The following is a 26,265-nucleotide window of genomic DNA, read 5'->3' on the forward strand; positions in this document are numbered from 1 at the left end:
AGGTATTACAGAGCTGTCCATATGACTTCGGATATGCATATGCAAAGACAATTTCTTTGCAGCCAAAATGCTACTGCTTATAACATCAGCGCTGACCTGATAAAACACTGTATACTTTCATCAGGCACAATCTGTCTCCTGCTCAGCAGTTTCTTCATTGAGTGACAGAAAGAGAACGCAAACTGGGCAGAGAAATGGAGCTGGCAAATCAGAAGCAAGTAATTAGTGACCAATAGAGAGCTAGAGTAGAGCTCAAGAGAGAGGGAGGAAGAGAGCTACTCGGAAAGAGGGAGAAGAAGATGCAGTAATAGAGTGGAAAGATCAAACTAGCATGAAGGGATAGCCAAAAGGATCTCTCTAAAGAGAGGCGTATACCTCACAGTTGAAGGGAAAACAGTCTCCATATAAGTCCGTGTGAAGCAGCTGCAGTCAAGGAGGCAAGTACAGGTGGTAACCCTCGATCTTCAATTCCTGTGCATGCTTTGTACAGTAACTACAGCAAGGCAGAACTGAAGAAGAAATTGTGGTATTTGCAGGCAGCATGGGATTCCCCGATTAAGTGATCTCACATTATCCAGCGTCTACTGCATTAATCTGTTGAACACAATCATTTAAAAGCTGTAGGTTTTTAAATATACAGTATCAAAGTCAACTTTACTTATATGAACAATGATAAGAAAAAGGCATTGAGTGATGCTGTATGTTCCACCCAAAAGGCTATGCAGAACGAAGATTTTTAGATGCACACATGGAATAACAGAACCAAGACAGCTTCAGAAACAACCCATCTTCAATTACTCACTGTAGCAGAAATTCACGTGTGGATATCAACCTATTTATTTTATAGCAGGTAAGTTTCAATGAAGTTACTGTGTTTTGCTTTTTCTATTGAAAATGTATTTGGTGTAGTATAGTCATGTAAAAATAAGACCTCGTTTAATTTGAGAGCTTATTTCATTTTCTTCACAGGCATATGTATAATTTACTGCTTTTTATTAACGTGAATATTATATTCTGTATTATGTCACTTAACATGTACACGGGGCTTTATCGCATCAGTAGATAAGAAGCTTTTAACCTGTTTGATCTCACTGCTGGGAAAGTCTGACACCTGCAGGATAGTTGGGTGGAAGACAAAATAAAGGAGAAAACCCCTTTCAAACAAATGATTCAGAGATCGAAAATGCTCGTTTTTTTGGTGTGTAAATATACCGTATTTTATCATTGTGCAATCATAAGATTAACAATAATTTTGCACAAGCTTCTATAATTCTCTAATAAGTTTGTTAGGTGTGTGTGTATATGTATGTGTGTGTGTGTATATATATATATATATATATATATATATATATATATATATATATATATATATATATATTTTTTTTCTTTTGAGTAAAGCTTATGGCACAAGCCATTTTAATTTTGTAGAACAAGAGTTAAAAATAAATACATACCTGTATGCAATTTCCATATTATTTTGCATTGAAATATAAAATAGCAATGCATTTTTATGATACAGTTTTCTTAAAGAACAATTAGTAGGTAGTAGTTGAAATTATTTCTGAAATTATGTATTAATCATTTACGTGCAATTATTTACTTTCAAAGTAAACACTTTACACATATTGGTGAAAAACAGCACCATTATAAAACTTGTCAGATATCAACATGTTTTTCTTTTTATTGAGATAAGATGCATTCAATGTATATATGCAAAATATGTTACATATTCTGTTTTCCGTGAATTGGTACATTTTTGTTGACAGTGTAAAAGTAAAGTAAACATCTGTAATTCAATAATGGACACATAGCTAAAAAGCATTTGTCATTTTGTTTGACATTAAAAGGTGAGCAACAACTCACTGATTGCAGTAAAAGAGCAGTAGATAGCTCACAAAGAATGGTTAATACTAGAAACAGTGCAGTGTTAATACTAAAATAACTACAGCAGAAACATGTTTCTTCCCTTTATTATTATGGTTATAGCAAAGCAACATTGTAAGTCGAAACAATTAGAATCACACCCAAAGGTATTTTTTGTATTGAAATAATTGAGAAAAACGGAAATGATAGCTCTCAGTTGCGGATAATACCCTTTACTAAGTCCTTCCTTATTAAAAAGGGAAAAGGCACTTTGGAGGGTTATTACTGTATATATATGCTGAAGGGCCCATTCCGGTCGTTATCGTCTGAAATCTCATATACAGTATACCACTACAGCATATACAGAATTAACCCCTTAGGGCTAGATTCACTCAACTCTGCTAGCTTATTTTGTGAGATTAACCCAATAAATGCTTATTAATCATAACACCGTATTTACTAAAACAAATAATGTGACCTTAACCAGGATTTAGACAGTATGACATTCTTTCTTTTGTTCGTTACCATAAAATACATGCTTTGAGCTCATTACTGCCATTATTATGTTTATTCCATATTCACTAAGCTCCGTTCTGTGTTAATGCTATGACATAATGTCAGATTTATTAAACTACTGTATACTGCACATGTGATATACCTGTGAGCACACCTGCAATATCTGGCAAATATGCTACTTTAAATACGTGAAATATATTCAACTAATTTAAATCTGCATATTTCTCAGGTATCCCAGGTGTGTTCACAGGTTTCACTCCCTACTTCAGGGTCCGGATGGGAGTAACACCAAGACTCAAATAACATGATGTTATTTGAAGATAATCAACATTATCCAGAAATAACGTGACATTAACCCCATGCTAATTAGCTGAATTATGGGCGTAGTTTTTGCATTTAATTACTTGTGTATAAGGCGTTAGCTCAGGGAATATAACAGCCGTTCCTGTTTTAGGTTCAGCATCTCAGGCTTTCATTTTTCTGGGTTTTTTTGCGGCGCAAAAAATATCTGCCAGTTCTAAAGTCTGCCTAAAAGATCTTTGTGAAATGCGATAAATCAATATATTACAAAAGTTTGATGTATTGCAAATCAGAAAACAACTGAAGAATTCCATACAAAGTCCCTATTGTGTTTACTAAAATGTAATCACTGTTTTAAATTGAATCTGAAAGGTATCACAAATGCATTTAAGCTGCAGTAATTGACCCTCTGGTCTTGTAGTTCATTACAAATCCATTAAGGAACAAATACAGACACACACAAACCTGAATTCTGTCAACTAAGCTAAATAAGGACAGTAAATGCTTTGAGCAAATTTATGCTATCTCTTAAAGTGTTTATAAATCTGATTTATCCTTAAACAAGTGCATAATCACAATTTATTATTGCGAGATTGCGCAGATTGAAAGTAAAATCACTGCCTTTGGAGCAGGTGAAGCCTTTCAACATTGTCAAAAAGTAACAGACACCACCGGGATTTAGATTTGAGGCTCAGCAGGACAAGGGATACATATGCTATAAATGCTATTACGTTTTAGTGTATCATCTCATGACCTCCAGTCTGCTTCAGGTAGGTGAACTGCCACAGCAAAGGAGAACCTAGAAACCTAACAAAAGTGTACAAAATAGAATAATAATTGTAATAAAGCAACATGCTTCTAAAAGTAATGCAACATAAATACCTATCAGCATATTCCTATATAATAAATTAGCCTCTTAAATGAATTTAACGAAAAGAGGTGACATAGAAAAGCCGCTAGGTTTAGCTTAGTGGTCCATTCACTGAACTTATAATTAACAATCTTTCATTCTCATTCACAAGTAGAAAATAGATTGCTAACAATTTTTCATTTTATTGCACAGACCACAGCAACCAAATAAAACCACACACAGATGTAACAAACCTATCCATCTAGTTACATTTGATTAAGATCACACAGACTGCTAGTCCTATAGTAACAAAGGAGGCAGAGGGAGTAGATTGTATGATAACTTTTACTGAACCAACAAGTAGTTGATATGTCGTAAACCTGATGAAGGACCTTGAGAGGTTTGAAAGCTTGTAAGATATCAACTACTTGTTGGTCCAATAAAACTTTATCATACCACCTACTCCCTCTTTTGTTATGTAGCCCTGGCTGGTTTTGGGCTACTAGTCTGCCCTCCTCCTGGCAGTAAGCCCTAGTAAAAGCAGGCTTGCCAGGAGTAATTATGGGTTTTCCCCACTTCTATGCAGCCTCAGTGAGTCACAGAGAAGCGGTGCAACCAGGCCTTGTGTCAAATCAGGGACTCGGGGCTGGTTCTTGCTTTGCCTGTACTTAATGAGCTGCACTTCCTGATTTTGTCAGTTTGCCTCTACCTTTTGATAGAGGTCAGTCTACCCAAACCTGTTGGCAGGGCTCTGTCAATCTGTGGTCCCTCCCTTGGGGGATCGGCGGGTGACTATTCTTCCTACTCACCAGGGAGTAGGGAAAGAGCAAAGACTGCTCCTGGTGCCCTTGGCTGAGAGTGAAGGTCCAGGGACATCCTCAGGGTGAAGGCTCTAGCTCTACTGATGGTTGCTGTGTATGCTGTGTGAAGCCTACAGTGTGAATAAAGTGTTCCTGTTTTATTACACCTTCCTGCCTGGACTTCAATCTATCAGGGGGTAGGCTAAAGAAACTCTCCTACAAGGGATTGCTCCCCACATCCCTGGGGCCTGTAAGAGATGGAAGCGCTATCATCATGAGTATGATTCAGTTTATACCCCAGAAGCCTGTTCTGACATCCCCTACCACCATGCGGGAGACTCAGGCCTACTGTGAGCCAGCAGGTATGCACCACCACACTCCATGCAGCAGCAGAATAACCCAGAGGGGGGGGGGGGGGGGGGGGGTATGGCTACAGTTACTACATGGAAGAATGGATCAACACGACTACCCATCATTCTTTACAGCTCATCATAGGAATTCAAGCTATTTCAGAGTTGTTTGACACCCAGGGCCAGTGCTACCACTAGTCGGGTGGCAGTGGGAGAAGAGGACAGAGGAGGATGGTGGTTTGTGGCAGGAGTGGAGCAGGGCATCAGAGGAGAAAGATGGCAGGTGGTAGAAGCGGGAGAGGAGAACAGATGACCATCTGAGTGGAGCATGGTGTCACAGGAGGTCAGCCGGGGAGGAACACCCCAGCGGTTCAACCCAGAAGTCTTTGCTGACTTCCGGTGTCTGCCACTGTTACAGCGCAACTTGTCCCCGGCCGACCTCCTGTGCTACTCTGCTCTGCTCACATGGTCCTCAGTTCTGTTCTCCCACCACCGCTGCCTCTGCTGCCCTGTTTCACTCAAATGGTCCTCAGTCCTCTTCTCCCACCTCCCCCCAACGTCTTCCTCCTCTGCTGCCCTGCTCCACTCCTGTGGTCCTCAATCATTTTCTGCCACAGCCCGCCATCTTTCTCTTCTGCTGCCCTATTGACATTCTCCATCCTCTACTTCCTCCGCCACCTGACGTCCTCCTCTTCTGCCCTGTTCCACCAAAGCCAGGTAGGTGAGGAGGAGTGGATGAGAAAGGAGAAGGAAAGGGGTCAGAGAAGAGGAGAAGGAGCGGGGCATGAGAAGAGGAAGAAAAGAAGAAGGGTTATGAAAGAGGGATGAGAGGGAGGAAGGAGAAGGTGTAGGGAGAAGGCAGGTGATTTAGAAAGTAGAGGGGGTGATTGAGGAGTGAGAGGAGGCGAGGGTGGGGGGTCAGAGGAGGCATGGGTGGCTGGTGAGACAAAAGAGGATGAGGAGGGACTGAGATAGAATAGGACCATAATAAAAAAATCTTAAAGTTCGGCGGAGGGAAGGGAGTGGGGGCGGGAGAATTCAATTGAAGTATATTTAATGAGCCCTGCTATATGAAATAAAATTCGAATTACTTATATTTTTCTATATTATATTGCTTAAGAAACCATAGAAGATAATTCTTTTGATCACTCTCCCACTTTTAGATTCCTTTTGTACTTTAATTGGAAAATGTTTTACATTTAACTAGATAGAAATCCTGAAAGTAACAATTTTATTATCTCTTTAATGCTTTTATTGATCATTTTTAGAAAAAAAATATGACCTGCACTTGAATACAGCAAAACAGCATAGAATAACTTTACATTGTGTCTGTGAATAATTACAATTCTTGTTTTAGCTCAGTGAACTAGACATTTAAAGGAACGTTGATAGATAGTATGATCATTAATCATCTATGATTAAAATACAATACCAGACATGCCAGTTATGGCAATGTGTGAGAAAATGTAAATGGGATTTTTTTTTACATAGATATGTTATTTTTATTATCCTGAATAATAGAGAATGTGAAATTCTCTTGTTACATTTAAAATATCTGCTTTTACTTTAATTCTGATTTGTTTTATACAGAGCTTTGTTATTTACATGGCAATGAGCAGTCATCGCTGTTTTACAGCTGATAATGTGTAGTTCAGATCTCATAACTGACACATAATTCATAAACTGACGTGCTATTTCTCCTCCTCTGCCTTGAAATTACACAGTTGTAGACAACTATTTTGTAATCCAAAAGTTATATACTGTATGCAAATTTTTTTTTTGCTTCGAGCAGATCTCTGACCGTAAGCAAAATCTCTTATGCAGTGAGACTAGTTTTAAAATTGGAAAACTTTATATCTTTTTTAACAATTCTTTTAGATTACAACATATATTGAAAAAGACTGCAGGGTAGAAAAGTTCTCACAGGAATGTTTTATGAACAAAATCACTTCCTAAGGGGTGAAACACTTCAGAGGGAGCGTTTGGTGTTTCTGCCTTAATGCTGGTATCTACATACGTATTTTTTAATGTTAAAAAAGATGCAATAAATGCTACTTTTAAATTGACAGTGTTGCATTAAACAAAGGACATCTGGTGAAAAGCATTTATACAATAGCTTATTTAAAAACTCTTTTGAGGGTAAAAAAAACTTGCTTGTCAAGAAACCACACAGAAGTGTGCGACTGTAAAGTGGAATATTGCTTAACAAGCGGCAAAAGTATTGCATATCTCTGTAATGCAGCCAGTGCATACAAGGAAACATGACAGTTTCTTTATTGGAGGGCTGCAAATATATATTTTATAAGGAAAATGCATGCCATTGTTTATGGATATGGGGTGTAAGTTTAATTTACCAAGTTATTGAGACTGATATCAGACAGAAATAATGTGATTTTCTATGACATACTGTAAATCGAGAAATATCTCAGTGATACGAGTACAGTATTTGAAACATTCAAATTCAATAAACATTCCACAATCAATAAAATAATAGGTTGAGAAGATACCATGTTAGCAAATGAAAAATATAAAAATCGAATAACAAAGAAAAAATTATTTGTATCTTAACTTCATTAAATAATCCTGCTTAAATAATAAAAAAGTGTCAGTCACTCCTTATAAGTTTACCAATACCATTCTTAATAATCACAACATTTAATTTCTTGTTGATTTTTAAACATAGGATTAAATAATAAGTGCTGGAATTCAGTTCCTTTGAATTCTACCACAAAAATAACCATGTATACTATGTAACCAGTAATATACTTCTTAGAATAAGAATTTGCATAGGAAGATATTTTATCTTCACATATCTTCACCCACACATTTTCTACCCTCACATTACCCATATAAATGTTCCTCCTATTCTTTCACCTCACAGATCTCTACATAACTCCACATACTGTACAGATGCAGTCAGATGTATTTAGCAGTATTCCCCAAGGAAACTGCAGATGAAAGGTTACCAGTTTAAGGTAAGACTGGGGATTCCCCATGGCCAGATTTATTGCCCATCAGGATTAGCACAGTGGGGGTCCCTGCTTCTGAATAGGATTCCTGATGTGTTAATCCTACAGGACCGCATTAGGCTTGTTTTATAGTTGACGTGCGCGTGCGCGAATGTTCGTGCATGTGGAGCACACTTTTGTGTGTATAGACTTCGGTGCTCTGAGCGACAAATGGGCGTGGCTATGGTGCGCACGGGTAGGTGTGGCCATGACATCACACTCTGATTGGAGAAATAGCGGCGAAACCAGTAACCATCTCAAAAAGACTTATTTATGCAAAATGCTGGCTATTATGTCCAAGACTGAATAAGCTAGCAGCATCTCTTGGCTAGGAATACTGACCACACGTTACTGAAAATATTACCACTCTGACAACAAAAATGAAATTGTGAAAAGGACGTTTTTTCTAGAAATATTTATATAGACGTTATCTAGCAGTACTGCTTTTCAATGTTGCTTGTGTGTGGCACATTTTCTAGTCCCAAACAGAATGAGGTACTTCAAATAAAGTCACTGCAAAGTCTTGGCCTGCAGCGCTAACTTTTAATATATGAAAAGCTTTTCTGCAAAAGACAAAAAATACACACACACACACACACAGCCTGATTGGGCAATAGAGTGTGACATCAAGCGGCAGCAGCGCGAAAAGACTCTATTCAGAGTCTTTCCTCCGAAAGACCGGCCAAACTATATAAAGTCAGGCTTTTACACAGCCAATTATAAGTGACGCATGTGCGCACGGTGGCGCAAGCGCGCGCACTATATTACGGGCACAAGTCTGAAAAAGCTGCTCATAGAGAGCAGACAATCAGTCACTCTCCCTGCGCATCTCTAACAGGCGAGCGCACTGTTTTTATTTGATTTATATTACAGAGGTTTGAAGCAGGGGTCTCTGGTGCTGAACCGCATTAATTTCAGCTCCAGGGAAACCCTGCTTCCCAAGTTATAGGTGCCGATTTATGTCTATGCAAGTTTAATTCTCCCACTGCACGCCCCACGTGACCGGGACATTTAAACGTGCAAGAGATACTGGCACCCCCGGGGCCTGTAACTCTTCACATATTCATCCACAGACCTCTGCACTGGTTCTCCTCAGTTTCCTTCTGCTGACTCCCTGCCAGCTCTTTCTTTACAGGGGCTCTGCCAGTCCCCTGTTAGTGCCCACTGTTCCACCAGGTCTGGCATGCTTAAATAGCCTGTGTAGCTAGGTGCCCCCTGGGCTGCTAAACTTCTCTGCCTAACACATAAGTCCTGGTACCAGCGCAAGCAGTGTTAGGGTTAATCCTTGCCCTTGCTGCAGTAAACAACTCCCTAGTAGTGACAGGGAGGTGGGCCCAATGCCTAGGTACTGCCCATAACTGGGGCTAAGACCTTTGACCCCCCATTGGTAACAAAAAGGGGCTGCAGCTCAAAATATAGTTGCTTGAGCCAGGGAGCTAGTTCTACCCTCTCCCCTCAGGGGGAGTGGGGGGTGTTCTGTGCTGGGCCAGCGACCTGGATTCAGGCCTTCCCTCCAGAAGGGGAGTGGAAGCAGCTACCACTTACTCCATCAGGCAGTGTGGGAGATAAGGAGAGACACCTGGGGCCTTAAGCCCCTGGGGTTGGTTACAGGGACAAGAAGATTGTACCATGTCTGTATGATGTTTGATGTATGCTGAATAAAGACCGCCAGTTATATTTTACTCCTGCCGGCGGGTGCATTTATTCAGGGAGAGAGAAAGAGATTTCCTGATGCGACTGCATGATAGGCCTTGTTGGATGGAGGCGCTGCACCGAAGAGTAAGAGAATCAGATCCGAAAACCTGTCCTGATTATCCCCACTACTACCGGCGGAAGCTCAGAATCCTGAGAGCCTAATAGGTGAGCAGCACTAAACCCGGTAACCAGAACCAAATCTCCCTTAGAGGCGGGGGAGTTGAGGGGGGTGATGTGGTTACATCTGTTCTGATTCACAAAGTGGGACCAGCAGGGGTGGCCATCGGTAGAGATGGATGAATGTTTTTGCCAAATTTAGATCCACTGCAGATCAGATGGTTACTTTGGTCCTGGGATTTCTGTGGATCAATCTCAAAAAGAGCGTTTTTTTTTAAATCATTGACAAATCGGAATCCACGGGTTGATTTTTAAGAATCCAACCTGAGGATTACGGAATCCCCAGATTGGATTGGTAAAATCCACCAGCGTATTGTATCCAATGACTTTATTTTATTAATCCGCATGGATTGAAACCGGAACAATCTGCCAACAGATTTTACACTGCCTAATGGATTTTCAATGGAAAGCTCGGGAAATTCCACCGTTCTAGCCCCGGTTGGATTATGCCCTTTCTCTTTATATATTTGAGTAGCACAATGCTTCAGCTGTGGATTGTGTTTTCCCAGCAGGGGTCCCCAACTACCTTAACACGCCACCTGGCTTGCATAAAGACAAGCCCTCTGATTGAACTTGAGCCTATCACTCAGCTATTCATGCTTTTTGAGCCACACAAATGCAAGCAGCACAGAAGTCTCTAAATCTTAACCCTCCTCAATTACCCAATAAAAGGCACTTAATAAATACATTGGGAACACACCTAAAAACATAATAACTTTGGGCTCCCATCCCCAGGCACAAAATGTCTGATAACAGTGATCACAGTTATTAAAGTCACTTTGCAGAGAAAGTCCTGTTTAACCCCCAAGTGTCCATAATATATTGCACATATGCTTTCACATATTTTGCAACATAATACAATTACTGTACATCTGAAATATATAGACACCAGCAGTACCACTGCTTTCATGGGTGGCACATACTGCAATAAACAAGGCAAGATCCATTTGACCTACATTAAACCTAATGAGAATAAGCAACCAGGCAGAGTCATGCCGCTCATTCCCTACCCCTTTGTCTTTCACTTTTCCTCTCTCTGTCTCTCTCTCCCCTGTGTTTTTCTTCCCTTGCTCTTCCTTTACCTGGTAGAAGGCCAACGGTCAGGAAGGACTCTGCAATGGAAATGAGCAGGTTCTCTAGCATCGGTCGGATGGACCTGGGGGTGAAGGTTAAGCTAGAGAGAGCCATAAAGCTTAGGATAGCTAGATCCATGTGGCACACAGAGGTCCCCGGCACCCTGACACGGAAATTGGGCCTGACTTTGGCAGGCAAAACTTCCAGAATCAGCCAGCTGCCTGAGCCCCCTGGTGTTGCAGGGCTCGGAACACTCGTCCCAGCTCATCCCTCTGTTGGGAGCCCTGATTACGCAACTGCAGACCTACATTGCATATAGTTTTCTCTTATTTCTTCTGCGGCTCTCCAACAGCAACCCCTTTCTAGGAAATGAGCCAGTCTCTACACTAAAGAGAGATAAGTATATGGAATATTTTGACCAAGGAAACAATAATAAACATGATCAGTATGTGCTGCCTCTATTACAGTTTGTTTGTCATCTTGAATAATTTGCATTCACATTAACAGTGAATTGCCTGAAGCCAGCAGTACCCATCTTAGAAGAGGGCATGTGGTTTCTTTAGTTGAAATGAGTATATGCTGGAAAGTAAAGGAAAGAGACAGAAATACAGTAGCTTAGAGAAAAGGGGACAGCTTTTCAAATGTATTGTTCAGACCTTATGAATTTCATATAATATGTAATATTTTATTTGTAAGAAAAAGCTAAAAAACTATAAATTTACATCTCCAAATGTTTTCTCATTTTAGTGACACCTATAATGACAACTTTTATATCTTACCAAACTAACTTGCATCCCTCAATGTTGAAATACAACCTAACAATATCCCAATAATGTTCATTCTTCCTGTTAGCACTCTTGTATTTCAATGTATCCCTTAGACAGTATCTGAAATTGAAAACAAAATTGTCACCTTATGGTAGGGTGACCAGACATCCTAGTTTAGCAGGAACAATACTGATTTTTAAGCTACTTTCCCATGTCCCGACCATCTCTTGCTATGTCCCAGTTTTGCCAGGAGCAGAGAGAAAAGCAGGTTCTGCAGCTGCAATTTCTCCTACAGCAATTAGGTAGCTCTGGCTGCTGATTATACCCAAAAGTGCCAGCAGCATTGCATAGCACGATGTAATGCGGCCGAAAAACAAAATACAAAAAAACAATGAAAGTAAACATACCTGTAGTGGCGTGCAGGGCGGCTTACTCCTGAAGAGATTTTGAAAATAGTTTCTGGCTGGCGACGGCCGCATCACGTGAGTGGTTCAGCCAATGAGGGCAAACCGTTCACTGCCACGCCTCCCTGTCTCCTTTCTCCCTTGTCTCCCCTGTATGATTAAGATGCCGCTCTAACCATGGGGATGATTAGAGACACATGGGGAGGGAGGGGGGATGAAGGAGAGTTAGGGAGGGAGGGGGTGAAAGAGAGACATAGGCAGGGAGGGGGACTGAGACACACTGGGGGGAGAGGGAGAGAGTCACTCGGGTCAGGGAGAGAGACACACTGGGAGGAGGATGAGAGACACTTAGAGGAGGGAGGGAGACATACTGGGGGAAGGAGGGGGACAGAAAGAGAGACTGTGAAGGAGGGAGAGAGATAATATACACTGGGGGAGGGACAGAGACACTGGAGGGAAGGAGAGAGAAACACTGGTAACAATTCTAATATACAGAAGTCACAAGTAATGACTGGTACGGTCAGAAGGAGGGAGAGACACGGTCTGGAGATTTATCCGAGCTGTCTCTTCTTGATTTTTGCCAGAGTCAGAGGGAAGACCCGGTTCTTGATATGGAATGCATAGGTGGTTCAAATCAATGACAATATTGGATGCTCAAGGTGTAGGGGTATTCCCTCATTTCAGATTGTTGAATGATATTCTGTATAGGGTGAACAAGCATACACAAACAGGGGGAGGTCACTAGGCAAATCTTGATCCCTAAGGTGTTTGTTAAAGCTGTGTTTACCCTAGTCTTGGGGTGGTCACCTCGGTAGAGACTAAACATTTGGTCATATTTCATACTGGTTCTATTGTCCAGGGATGCATAATGATATTTCCAAATTATATGAGGCATGCGGCTACCCAGCCAGAAGGGACAAAAACATTCCTCTACCCTTGGTCTCAGTCCCCTTTGAGAGGGTTTGGGTAGACCTTGTAGGATCTCTAGAAGCCTCTGCGAAGGGACACATGTTTATTCTGGTGATAGTCAACTATGCCACCAGGTACACTGAAGTGTTCCTCTTGATGACAGCAACTGTTAAGCAGGTGGCCAACAAGTTGTTGGAGCTGTTCTCATGGGTCAGACTTCCCCATTAATTGTTAACAGATCAAGGGACAGATTTCATGGCTAAATTGAGGCAGGTTGTCTTAACGTTACTAGAGGTTTAGTAAAAAGGTTTAACTGCACGCTAATGAGTAATTTTGTTGTTGTAAAGTCTTTTTTTTTTCATTTTAATAACATTTTACATACATTTCAATCTTTATTCCAATTTGTTATTTCCATTTTTGGATATTACAATAAAGACCATTTTCCATAACTTTCTCGTCTTAAATTATATAAATGTCACGCTGTGCAGCCCGCAGACCAGACCAGTCCCCTGTACTGAGGTGGGATGTAGAGTATACGCACCGACAGCAGAGGGGGCGTGTCCGGGATGTAGCGTGGCCAGGCCTGGATGTAGATAAAGAATGGTCAAGTACTTGCCGAGTCCGAGGATATAGAAAGTTCCATAGTCAAAATCCGTAGCTGAGTCGAGGGTCTTAGAGGTAGAGTAGTAAGTAGGAAAGCCGAGTTCAGGAGCCAGAGGGGGTATTCAGATGAGCCGGGTCAATAGCTGTAGGAAAAAACACAAAGTAAGCACGACACAGGTTCCAGGCAACACAGGTAGCAAGGAGCTATGCAGAGCAAGGAAGTGAAAGCAAAGTAGGATGTTTAAAGCGGCAATGACCAATCCGGACGAGGGGCATGGCGGGGGCGTTTCGAGGAGCTGCTTGTGAGTGGCTGAGAGACCAGGAAGTAGTAGAGCACAGCTGAGAGTGCTGGAGACGTGGTGAAGACTCCCACGCCGAGCGGGAGGCGGAGACAGGCATAATGCGCTCGCTATAAATCCTAGAAGGAAGCGCGCGCTCTGTAACACCAGCGCCAGAATCCAAAATGGCGACGGAGTTCAAGGTATGCGCTGGGCGGCGGCATGGGTAGCAACGGGGGCGGGGGCAGCAGCCGCTGCAGTACAGGTAGTGGGTAAGGAGGGGTCACGCCGCAAGGGACGTGGCCCCCGATTCATTACAATAATAAAACTAAACATAAACTAAAAATGTGTATGAGTCATACTTCATGCTGCTATTTGAAATAATCTTTGGTACCCTATAATCTGCTGAGTTTTATAATTTTCTCTTCCCCTTTTTTCTCACAGTATCTGAAAATTCTTCCCATGTCGTCCATAAAGTTTCAAATTTTGACATTGTGTCCTTGACTATATGTGATAACTGTTCCATCCGCCTAACCTCCCATACTCTTGCGTCCCACTGTTCTATGGTAGGGGCCTCAAGTTGTTTCCAGTGTTGCCTTTAACATATGTTTAACAGTGATTTCTTAATTTTGTGATCTTTGACCTCTTTTTAACAATACAAAACTCGGGTCTTTTGGTATTCTAATCTTAGTGATCTTGAAAATCTGTTTGATATCGAATTCCAGGACCTCCACATTTTTTATCAATCCCACCAGATATGTAGTATTGTCCCCATTTCACCACATCCTCTCCAGCATTTATTGGAGGTCACTGGGTAGCATTTACTTAGTTTTGTGGGGTATAGTACATCTGTACATTATCTTATAACTATTTTCTAGAATACTTGTTAATATGGAGGAGGTACTGGCGTTATTCCACATCACAGCCCTTCGTGTATAGAATATTCCTTACCCAGCTCTCTTTCCCATGCCAGTGCGGAGCTTGGTTTTGAATCTATTACATTTTCAGTTCAAATTCTGTAAATATAAATATGTGATGTCCCACTGCTCCCAGCAAGAGGAACACTGCACCAAAGGGATTTATATTCCTCAGTATAGTTGTTTTTGTTGTTTTGGTGTTCATATAGTGATATATCTGCAAATAATGCCATCTCTCCTTCTCTAAATTCAAATTGGTCTTGAAAATACTTGAAATGTCTAATCCTATCCTACCTCCAACAGATCTCCTATGCCAGTTATACCCGCTTGAGTCCATTTTTTTAAAGTTTTGGTATCCGCCCCTGGTGGGAATTCAGGATTCTCACAAATTGGGGTCAGGGGGGATGGGAATGTAGTTATTTTATTATCATCCTTAGATATTTCGTCCTAGGCACATAGGGCTGCACCAATGATTGTGTGTTCGTAAAGGCCCTTAAAGTGATGTCACATCCTTTCGAACTAATGTAGCCTATCACATGGTACAGCAAGCAATGGCATTGTCTTCAATTCCATTGGCTGTAATACCATGTGATATAGCCTTGTGGTTTGAAGGATGTGACATACCACCCTTTGAGATGACATCACATCTGTAACAAAAAAATAAAAGGAGGCGGGCACATGGTACAGAGTCCAATCAGCTTGGAGCTGAACCATCTGACCTGAAAATGTGATGTCACAGGCCATATATAAGGCCTGTACGTCTCATTTAACAGGAAGAAGATGACGAGAGAACATCCAGTTCTGGATTTACCATCAGGTTTTGGATTGACAGATGAAGATAGAAGATTAAAGAAAGGAAAGAAATAAAGACAGATGAAGAAAGAAGACGGTGATAGAAGATAAAAGAAGAATTTTGTTACCTGTTCCGGATCTTCAAGGTGGATGACGTTGGATTGACTTTGATGACGTCGCTGTACGAGAACTTCCTGATACGCCAGGATTCGGATAGTCAACGCTTCTAAAGGTAAGAAAAATATTGAATGTATATAATTTTATTTTTACAGGTTTTTTTATTGTATTTTTTTATTTTTATATTTTTTATTGCCCATTGACTGAAAATTTATTAATCTGTGCCACTTTAGGGTGCAGATAAATACAGTGATATCCAGTGCATTTTTTGGCAAATGCTTGTTTTCTATTGACTGTTATTTTTTCTATTTCTGTTTATTGTTTGGATTAAATTGTTTAGAATTTGGATGCCTTGTTTGTAGTACATTTTTGGATTGGTTAGCGTTTTTAATTATTTATTTGTTTTGTTGACTACTGGTTTAAATTCATTAATTGATTTGTTAGCTAGTGTAAATTAATTATTTGTTTTGTTGGCTAGTGGTTTTATTTTTATGTTTAATAGTTTGTTTGGATAGTTGTTTATTTAATTGTATTGTTTTGGAATAACATAATTGTAATAATTTTGCTATTTTGGTGTTAGATAATTATTTGATGTGTTCTATTTAGTTCTTTTATTGTTGGGGTGTTTAGGTGCTTCTGTATTTATGTGATTAGTGAGTTTTTTTGGCATTAATTATTGAAGTGAAACTTCTTAAGCAATGTTCATGTGTTTACTTGAGATGGAAGTCAGTGGTGACAGAAGTGACGTCACTGCTGGCAGAAGTCACCAGAGAGGAGGAAGGAAGACACACACACACACACATATGCGCACGCCCCGGCTTCCCCGAGAACTCCTCCTTGGCGGTCGGGAGATGCGACGGGGGCTATGAGATCTGTCAGCTGTGTCCCCGCAGGTCAGCCGTTCCCTTGCTTACATTCAAATCGCCCGCTATTTTCCTGCCCAGGTGAAGTATTGGTATCCTGCCCTCACCCAATATGGCAGCTCCTGCCCTTTCCAGCCTCGACCCCAGGTCTGGTGATAGGCAGGCCCTCACATAGCGACGGGATTCTGCTGGGGGCAGGAGAGAGGGGGGTTTGGCTCCGGGCCGGGGAACTCAGATAGCAGCTAAGACATCCCATACCACCCCTCCCCCTCATCCCTGTGTCTCCGTACCTCTGCTCTGCCAAGGGAGAAGAGAGGGGGGGGCTGGCTCAGTGCCGTGGGGCTGGCAGAAGGCACCAGCAGCAGCACAAGGAGAATAACAAACACCACACAGAGAGAGACACACCACACACAGAGAGGGAGACACACCGACTGACACACACACCGACTGACACACACACACATTGACTGAAACACGCACACACTGACTGACTCGCACACACTGACTGACTCGCACACACTGACTGACTCACACACACTGACTGACTCACACACACTGACTCACACTGACTGACTGACTGACTGACTGACTGACTCACACACACACACTGACTGACTGACACACAGTGACTGACTGACTGACACACACTGACTGACTGACACACACTGACTGACTGACTGACTCACACACACTGACTGACTCACACACACTGACTGACACACTGACTGACTCACAAACACTGACTCACACACACTGACTGACTGATACACTGACTGACTGACTGACTCACACACACTGACTGACTCACACACACTGTGACTGACTCACACACACAGTGACTGACTCACACACACAGTGACTGACTCACACACACAGTGACTGACTCACACACACAGTGACTGACTCACACACACAGTGACTGACTCACACACACAGTGACTGACTCACACACACAGTGACTGACTCACACACACAGTGATTGACACACTCACACACACTGACTGACTGACTGAAACACACACACACTGACACTTTCTTTGTATTAGTTATGTGATTTGCATAACTTTTTTTAAACCGTTTTCTCCTCTTAACACCCATTATGTTAGTGGTGCAACGTGCTACCCCTGGTTTTCTACCCATCCTAACCATACTTTAATATACTGCTGTGGTCAAGCTTAATCTAAAGCTTGACCGCATTTGTCCCGCCCATTTAAATTTTGGCGCCAGAATTGGCCGCGCGCCAGCCGCATCTTGCGGCCGTGCGCGGCCCCGTTTCTCCATTCAGCGCTAATGCGCTGAACAATGGAGGCGCCTGTGGCGCCAAAAAAAAAAAGAGAGCCCGCGTCTGAACGGGGAGCGCTTTACTTGCGCTGAGGCAGCCGCATTAGATGTATGCTGGCCGCCACTGTAATAGTTTTTTTTAAATTAACAGTTCTAAACCTTATATTTCTTTTGTCATAACTTCAATATCAACTTTAAAAAAAAATATTATATAAATTCCCATGCAGTCTCTTTATCCATTTTTAATAATCACGTCCAAATGTCCTTGTCATAATTAATTAACTTGGCCTTGCTATGTATCTATTCTTCCTTTTTATAACTGGAAGTTACGTATAACATTGCCGTTATTAATTTTAACTTTAACTGTAACAAACTATATTCATAACTTAATTTCTTCTAAATAGTTATACAGTTACAGTGTGAAAAAGAAAGTTCACCCTCTTTGAATTCTATGGTTTTACATATCAGGTCATAATAACAATCATCTGTTCCTTAGCAGGTCTTACAATTAGGTGAATACAACCTCAGATGAACAACAACACATGACATATTACACTCTGTCATGATTTATTTAACAAAAATAAAGCCGAAATGGAGAAGCTATGTGTGAAAAACTAAGTACACCCTTACTGCTTCCATAGGAATTAAGATGCTAAGTAGCAGACTGGTGTTTTCTAATCAAATGCCCTTGATTAATTGATCATCAGCAAGTGTGACCACCTCTATAAAAGCCGCTGTCTGGAGCATGTCAAGTGTGTGTTAACACAATTCCAAGGAGGAAAGACATCAGCAATGATCTTAGAGAAGCAATTGTTGCTGCCCATCAATCTGGGAAGGGTTATAAGGCCTTTTCCAAACAATTTAAAGTCCATCATTCTAATGTGAGAAAGATTATTCAAAAGTGGAAAACATTCCAGACAGTTGCCAATCTTCCCAGGAGTGGATGTCCCAGCAAAGTCACCCCTATGTCAGACCGTGCAATGCTCAGAGAAATTGCAAAAAATCCAAGAGTTACATCTCAGACTCTACAGTTAGCATGTTAAATGTTAAAGTTCATGACAGTACAATTAGAAAAAGAATGAACAAGTATGGCTTGTTTGGAAGGGTTGCCAGGAGAAAGCCTCTTCTCTCTAAAAAGGACATGGCAGCACGGCTTAGGTTTGCAAAGTTGCATCTGAACAAACCACAAGACTTCTGGAACAATGTCCTTTGGACAGATGAGACCAAAGTGGAGATGTTTGGCCATAATGCACTGCACCACGTTTGGCGAAAACCAAACACAGCATATCAGCACAAACACCTCATACTAACTGTCAAGCACTGTGGTGGAGGGGTGATGATTTGGGCTTGGTTTGCAGCCACAGGACCCTGGAACCTCTGTATACCAACATATTCTAGAGTCAAATGTGAGGCCATCTGTCCGACAGCTAAAGCTTGGACAAAATTGGGTCATGCAACAGGACAATGATCCCAAGCATACCAGCAAATCTACAACAGAATGGCTGAGAAATAAAAGAACCAAGGTGTTACAATGGCCCAGTCAAAGTCCAAACCACAACCCAATTTGAAATGCTTTGGCTGGACCTTAAGAGAGCTGTGCATAAACAAATGCCCACAAACCTCAATGAACTGAAGCAACGTTGTAAAGAAGAGTGGGCCAAAATTCCTCCACAACGATGTGAGAGACTGATAAAGTCATACAGAAATGATTACTTCAAGTTATTGCTGCTAAAGGTGGTTCTTTAAGCTATTGAATTATAAGGTAGACTTAGTTTTTCAAACATGGCTTCTCCATTTTGGCTTTATTTTTGTTAAATAAATCATGACACGGTGTAATATGTCATGTGTTGTTCATCTGAGGTTGTATTTACCTAATTTTAAGACCTGCTATGTATATGTATATGTATATATATGTGTATATATATATATATATATGTGTGTATATATATATATATATATATATATATATATATATATATATATATCATAGAAAAAGAACAAAAAGCACTCCGTAATACTAGTCACTGGTGTGGGTGCAGATCCTATAATGAAGAATAAGCAATACAATACCGTTTGGAAACGAAATCAGCAGGCAGCACTCCAGAATTGAACAAACAAGTGTATTGAAAAAATAAACACAAAACCAACGTTTCGGTCTAATTACTTCTGAGAGTTAACCAGTTCAGTGCTGGACTCAGGAGCTACAACCTTTGGATTATATGAAGATAAAAGCAAGGTAAGGATCAGCAAAGGAGAGCTACATTGAGACAGTGTGTCACAAAAGCTTTTTACAGCAAGACTTGAAGATTTGTTCAAGGCTTTGAATTGGGAAGAAAAATTTGTAAAAATCAACTATGAATACCTGCAAGGGAACCTTCAACTGTGCCTTAAAAGGAAAGTATTCCACTAGTGTAACCTGCATGTACCCACATACAGTATGGATATCCAATGTGACTGGAAAAAGAATGAATGGGTCCAAAAGCAAACAAAAGTTTGTGACGTCATCACAAGGGTGAAGAAAATAAAATGGCAGTGGGCAGAACATATTGCAAAAGGAAATTAGAAATGTCCATTGTTGGACAAAGCTGGTACTCAACTGGATTTCAAGGGGTATCAAAAGACAAAGAGGACAACCAAAGTAAGATGGGAGGAGGAAATCAGAAAAGTTGTGGGATCAACGTGGAAAAGAAAGGCTTACAACTGCAGTAACTGGAAGATCATTGGGGAGGCCTTCATCCAGCAGTAGGTTGGCAAGGGCTGAAGATGATTATATATATCTATCTATATATATCTATATATAGATAGGATAAATATTATATGTAATATATATCTGTGTTCTAGTGTCTTATGTATAAAGTGTTGTGTACATTGTTCGCACAATGTAAATAAAAATATCTACACATACAGATGTAGCCAAACTTACTGTTATTTTCTGTGGCACCATCGCACACGGTGATGCATTCCAGCAGCCACGTCGATTGCAGACCTAAAAAACAGAAAGCACTCCAGTAGGATTAACAATGCAGGGATCCATGTTTCTGAATGGGACACCCACAGAAATAATCCTTCAGACCTATCAACCATCAAGCCGAAGAGTCTGAAGGAACTGTGTAGAGGTACATGGTACACAGAAGCAGTCTCAGTGAGTGCCGTGTCTCCCAGAGCAGCTCAAAAGTTAAGATGCAGTCAGAAGCAGTCTCCAGTCTGTTCAGCCCCTTGATGATGTACTGTAGCTGCCCTGAATATGGATATCTACAATATGAGCGGGAATACTATAGAACCATATTCGGTCATTTAACAGGGTAGCAACCTTGTCTCAATAAGGCTACAATAGAAATCCTCAGTAGTCTGAGAAACCCGCAGGGAACTGGTTAATTGCAGACAAACAATTAACCAGTCTCCACCTGGTGATAAGACAGGTTTAAAAACTCCTGCTGAAACTGCACCAAGGCAGTCTTGAGCACCCAGGAGGGCTGTGTGCTGACAGCAAGACACGAAGGGACCAGACCTCTATGCCTGGGACCAGACCTCTATGCCTGGACACAAAGGACACATGACCCTGCAAGAGGCTGGACCCTCAAAGCAGACAACTATCCAGACTCGAGACTGACATGAAAGGCCACTTGTATTGAGGTATCTTTGAGACTTTGGGGTGATAGACTGGCAAGGGTCTTTTCCTCCCAGTCTTGTAGAGAGGGACTGGGAAGTGAGTTAGCCCTTACACAGGGATAGGTGTTTGTTTATTTTGGTTATTTTTGTATGTTTTGCCTTTTTAAATGGACAGGCTGAATAAAGCCATGTTTTAATTTCCCCAAATCTGTCTCCTTGTGTGTATGTCTGCACCTCCCTCCTACAGTCATCTACATCATTAAGGGGATTGGACAGTATTAAATGTCCTGTCCAACCCCCTTGATGACGTAGATAACTGAATATAGACCTACAATAGTCAGAATCATGAAACCCCACAGCGTTAATCCTCCTGGGCCACAAGATGTACTGTTATTGGTGCCACAGATTTCTTCTTGTTGGTCTGTGGCACCAAAAGCAGTAATTCTGGCTACATCTGTACATAATATAAGCCGAATAAACAGTTTGATAAATAATGTTTGACAAATTATTTATTTGGTTTTAAAGTAGTTCATTGACAAGAAACAAAATTATGATAGGTTTACCTTTCGAGATAATTTTACAGTGTAGTAATTATAACTGCAAATATAACAAAATCTTTCAACCTGTCATCTGCTGTTTAATCAAATTGTGTCGCATGTCAGTATTAATTTGGATATAAAACACATAAATTATTCTAAGCGGTAGCAAATTGCTATTTCTCATTGTACAAATTACGAGTGCACAAATCACCTAAAAAAGAAATATCAGGTTGTACCAGGAACGAGTTAGACGGCTGAGTTATACAATATTACCTAAGTTTAACAAATGCACATTATATATATAAAAAAAAAAAAGCATTTTTGGTATTTACCTGCTCCATCTTGTACTGGAGTGAGAGGGAAAAAAACCTCGCAACTTTTGATCTTTCAGAGAATGTTAAGTCAGGAGACACTGAATAATGGAACAAGTCACACTTTAATTTTGTTTGAAAGCTATAACTGAGACAGATCTTACAGTAGGAGAGAATCTATTAGATAATAATGCAAGAACTATGCACTGACAATAACAGAGAATATTATTGGAGGATAGAGTTAATGTGAACAAGAGACACAGAAATACAGTATAGACAATATAATTGAGAAACTAGCTAGATGTTGAAATGGAAAGGAAACAGTAACTTATAAAAAAGAGTGGCAGTAACGAGGTGTAGTATAGACTGGTTAGAGTTGTATCAGTCAAGAAAAAAAGATGGAGGTAATTTCTAAAAGTCGAACTTCTGTAAAATTAGGCCAGGAACTTGTGGGGAAAAAAGAAAATTTGATTGATCAAATTAAATCAGTTAACATAGTTGCTGCTTTTTACACTAGTACCATACTAATTGCATATACAGAAATTTTTTAAATAGAGATTACTTTTGACCCCTAAAGGATTATTCACTAAACTGCAATAATGCTGATCAGGGCACCATCGCATAGAATGTTCTATTGATCAATGAGTGTTTCCGTGCTATAGTTCCCTGTTCAGCAATCTCACAGTTTAATGAATAAACACTCCTAGGGGGTCATGCAGTAAGCGGCGAAAAGGCACTTCTCGCCCGTTTCACGCCAAAAAATGCCTACCCCTATTCAGTAAGGGGCAAAAACTTGGCGAAAAGCAAAAAAAACGCCAATGTGTTTGGCGGTTTTTTTTTTCCGCCATCGGCGCGGCGAAAAGCCACTTTTCGCCTCAACTTGCCATTTTTTCCGCCACGCTCAATTCTAGTAGTGGCGAGTAGCTTTGCGACGCTATTCGCCACTTTAGAATGGCGTTTTTCTGGCGAATCACGCCACAAAAAGTAGGCAAGTTGATGGTGAGAGGCTGCGGATGAGCGGCGGATCGGCACTTAGAAAAAATTCAGGCCTTTTTCCTGGCTGTGATTGATGCCGGGGGTCTCCTGAGCTGATACCATTAATACCAGCAACGGAGCCCCCCGGCATGCATCCTAGGCAGGAAAAATGCATTTAAAGGCTACTTCATTACCTTAGCGGCTAACCGCTAAGGCAATGAAGGGGTTAAGCCGCTGTGCAAGGTTTATTGTGGGTAGCGGAGATGGGTGAATGGGGTATTTTGCCCTTGTTGTTTGTTTAGGGCTTGCGGGGGGGTTGCGGGTGCACTTAACTCCTTCACGACCGTAGCGGTAAATACCGCTACGGTCATGAAGGGGTTAAGCCCTCCCGCTACCCACCCGCAAGCCCTAAACAAACCACCGTTGGGGCCAAATAACCCCTTCACCCACCTCCGCTACCCACAATAAAAAGAAAACACACACAACAGCCCCACACTAAATATATATATATATATATATATATATATATATATATATACCCAAAAAACCCTATACCCCCCTAACATACACATATATGCACATACAGTATAGTAATGGGCACAATTACTATTATCCACAAATGGATAATAGTGAATGTGCTCATTTTTAAAACATAAAGAACAATAAATACATTAAATACATATAGCACTCACCCTTGTCCGGCTGCCACGATGTAGGCCATCCTCATCTTCATTCTGGTAATGTCCCATCCGCTGCTGCAAAACATACACAAGAATAAAAACATCCAATGTAATGTCCCCTAACCCCTTAATCACCATAGCAGTTATTAACCGCTACAGTCATTATGGGGTTAACCCACCCTCACCCACCACTCGGGAGGCCTACATACCCTCCCCCACTAACCCCCCCACCCCATGAGGCCTAACCACCCTCACCCACTACCCACAAGGGAGGCCTACCCACATACCCTTGGGGCCAATACCCCCTCCCCCCACCCCCAGTACCCACAATTAAAACAATACACTGGCCCACAATAAACATCATTCTATTTATTAAATACATTACCCACCCCCTGTGCCCCCCCATAAATACATGATTTATCATTTTACATACAGGGTTCATACCCCAGGCCCACGTAAGTGGGCCTGACGGGTCACCTGACAGACCTACAGGGTACCAGCAACTTGTTTCATACAGGTTCTGGAGGCCTGTTGGTGGGTACCGCCAAGCACCATGGCCCACCAGCTGGTCTCCACGGGTCACTTTGGGTCACAATTGGGTCCCCATGGTAGGCCTGCGGATGTGTGGAAGCCCCGGGTCAGACCCACAGGGTGATTCTCACGGGGGTCTGGGGACCCACGGGTGGGCACTATGGGTCCACGGTGCCCCCAGAGATGTGGGACCACCGGTTCTTCCCCGCAGGTGTCCCCCATGGACCCACCAGCCTGGTACCCGTGAGATACCCAAGGATACCGCAGGTGGTCTCCAGAGGTCTCACGCAGCACCAAAAGGAACAAACCCTGAATGTAAAATAAATAAACCTGACCTATACATTCAATACATCAATCCCCCCACCCCCCCAACACCTACAGTACAATAATGTGCAAAATAATCTATTATCCATATCTGGATAATAGTTATTTGCCCATTATTAAACACATTAACTAGCATATTAAAATAAATAAAGTTCTACTGACCTCATCAATAAGAAGCCCCCGTCGCCAGCAAAATCCTTGTCCTCCGTTGCCCACAAAATACATAGCCATTACATTCAGATATCAATTAACCCCTTAATCACCGTATCGGATAATAACCGCAATGGTAATTAAGGGGTTAAGCCACCCTGGCCCGATACCCACCCTTCACCCATTCATTTGTACAGTGGCTTCATCATGCAACTATATATATATACACATACACTACCGACACACTTAATCACACTGCGGCCAGATCCGCAAGCCGGGAGATTTCCCGGCTTGCTAGTGGCCGCCCCTCGGCGTGCCGCGCGTCATAGACGCGCGGTCACGCGTCTTCGGGAGCGTGCGCCCCCTGCACGCGCGTCCAGGGGCTCCCCGAGGGAGCCCTGGTGTCCCGCGATCGCGGGACAGCGGCAGGGGGTTCTGGGGGACCCGGCGGACCCGGCAGCGGTAGGGAGAGCGCCCCGATCGGAGGGCGCTCTTCCGCTGCTTCGGCGCGCGCCCGTCACTCTCGGGCGCGCGCCAGGCTACTGCTGCGGCCAAGAACGGGCAAATGCTCGAATAAACTTGGCCGCAGCAGTACATATATATATATATATCTATAGAAAAGAGAGAGGAGTTCGCGCACGCCCCATAGTATAAAACCGTATATTTAATGATGGGATAGGGAGGGAGGGGGAAGAAATAAACTCACAAGGGTACAAGGATTAAAATCATTTCGTGACAATATCACCACCATCCGGTATCTGTACTCGAATCAGAAGTCCATCAATCTCTCAGAGATGAAGGGGCAGTGATCCGTCAGGTTGTCCAGGGTGCATCAGATATTGCACAGCAAAACGTCCCAGCAATCCCAGAGAATGTCTCCTTGCTGGATGGCCTCTGTATTGTCTGGCGCTCGAACCGGCCTGTTCCTGCGCATGCGTGATGACGTAATGTCCGTGCGTATTGCGTAATGACGCTCCCTGACGCGTTTCGTCGCACACGGGCGACTTTTTCAAAGGTCATTACGCAATACGCACGGACATTACGTCATCACGAAAAGAAACATGGCCGGCCTCACATGGTATGGTAGCCAATCAGAGCGTGGGTCTCCATCCCAACTCTGATTGGCTCTAGTAGACCATGTGACAGAGGCTTGGGGGAGAACGGATGTGACGTCATTGAAAGCCTGTCACATGGTACTAGAGCCAATCAGAGTTGGGATGGAGTTCCCACGCTCTGATTGGCTACCGTACCATGTGAGGCCGGCCTTGTTTCTTTTTTTTTTTTTTTTTCAAATAGTTTTATTAGGCATTGATACAACATTTGTCAACATACAGTCAGCATAGCCTAATTCGTGAACAGTTTTACATTTTTTGGGGGGGGAAAAGAATAGACAACCTAAATTGTTGTAGTGAGAGGGAGCCTTCAGAGAGGGAAGGCAGAAGGCCATGTTTCTTTTAATGACGTCATCTTAAAGGCAATTAAAGCAAAGCCATTCTGATTGGCCGTGTTTTCATTGCCTTTAAATGACGTTATCATTTTTTTTTTCTCGGCGAAAACACATGGTTTTCACGGCCCAATCAGG

General features: G+C 41.9%; 1 protein-coding gene across 3 annotated transcripts in view; it reads left to right on the forward strand.

Annotated features, from left to right (window-relative positions):
* Window positions 1-268: 268 nt before the first annotated feature.
* TRPC4 (transient receptor potential cation channel subfamily C member 4) overlaps window positions 269-26,265 on the forward strand; it is a 350,871-nt gene continuing 324,874 nt past the window's right edge. For all 3 annotated transcript variants that reach the window (XM_075592051.1, XM_075592050.1, XM_075592053.1), the window contains exon 1: window positions 269-850. The gene's annotated coding sequence lies outside the window, so the exon portion shown is untranslated. The remainder of the gene's footprint in view (window positions 851-26,265) is intronic.

The sequence above is a fragment of the Ascaphus truei genome, chromosome 3, assembly GCF_040206685.1.
Source record: "Ascaphus truei isolate aAscTru1 chromosome 3, aAscTru1.hap1, whole genome shotgun sequence".
Classification (NCBI taxonomy): domain Eukaryota; kingdom Metazoa; phylum Chordata; class Amphibia; order Anura; family Ascaphidae; genus Ascaphus; species Ascaphus truei.